This window comes from Hibiscus syriacus, unplaced genomic scaffold (assembly GCF_006381635.1).
Source record: "Hibiscus syriacus cultivar Baekdansim isolate YM2019G1 unplaced genomic scaffold, ASM638163v2 tig00109936_pilon, whole genome shotgun sequence".
In the NCBI taxonomy this organism is placed as follows: Eukaryota; Viridiplantae; Streptophyta; class Magnoliopsida; order Malvales; family Malvaceae; genus Hibiscus; species Hibiscus syriacus.
This window is the reverse complement of record NW_024062533.1, coordinates 794095-794963: the sequence shown is the minus strand read 5'-3', so window position 1 is coordinate 794963 and position 869 is coordinate 794095. Positions and strand designations below refer to the sequence as shown.

Below are 869 nucleotides of genomic sequence, written 5' to 3'. Positions count from 1 at the left end.
CCATCCTATTCATACATGAAAGAAATAGGCAAAAAGTAGCATATAAAGAATGAATAGCCACGGAAAGGAGGTGTTTATTCAAATTTCGAACACTTCACAACATAAACATATTTCTAGTAAATGTATCATCAGTTCCCTACAAAACTAACAGAAAAGGAGCACATTTCGAGACCAGTCTCGGCAATTTCTCAACATTTGCTTGAGCAGACTTATGCCATGCCTCCACTGGTCGCAGTCCTGATAATCTGGAAGAGAGCTGTTACAGTGAATAAAAAGAACTTGATCAGTACATCAAGCACGGCACAATGCACATAATTCGTACGAACACAGGAACAAGTCAACGAAGATCAAGAACTCATCTTGGACGTTCTGAACGTTCATACACTGTTATTTGTTATATTAGAGGATATCGAATACATAAATTCAACGGCAGAGAATTCTTACAGGATCCAATGACGACGAAAATGAAGAACCCAAGCAGGACGGGGCCGACCGGATAATCATTCCCTTCTTTGTAGTAGTCTCAGGCACAGCTCCTCTCTTTGTTATGTTATTTTGGAACTTCTCCACCTTCCTCTCTGCAAGACGCCTTGATTGTCTGCCCAAACCAGAAAGTAAAGCCATAGTTTAAATTGGTAAACAAACTAAACATCTTTTGGGACAAAGAGTTAGGGTCTGCGGGCCTAATTTCACAATGGATCTAAACATTTATACAAGATTCAGGACAAAGAGATAATGCAACTAAATTTTACTCCAAAAAACTTTAAGTTAATGAAATGATTTCGAAACAGTAACGATCCAATCGCGAGGCATGTAATTATGATAAATTTACATCTATAATCTATTAGAAATATACATCGTCTTTCTGG

General features: G+C 37.9%; 1 pseudogene; it reads right to left on the bottom strand.

The window, feature by feature from the left end:
• Positions 1 to 204: 204 nt before the first annotated feature.
• Positions 205 to 624, bottom strand: LOC120210804 (annotated as a pseudogene).
• Between the last annotated feature and the right edge of the window lie 245 nt (positions 625 to 869).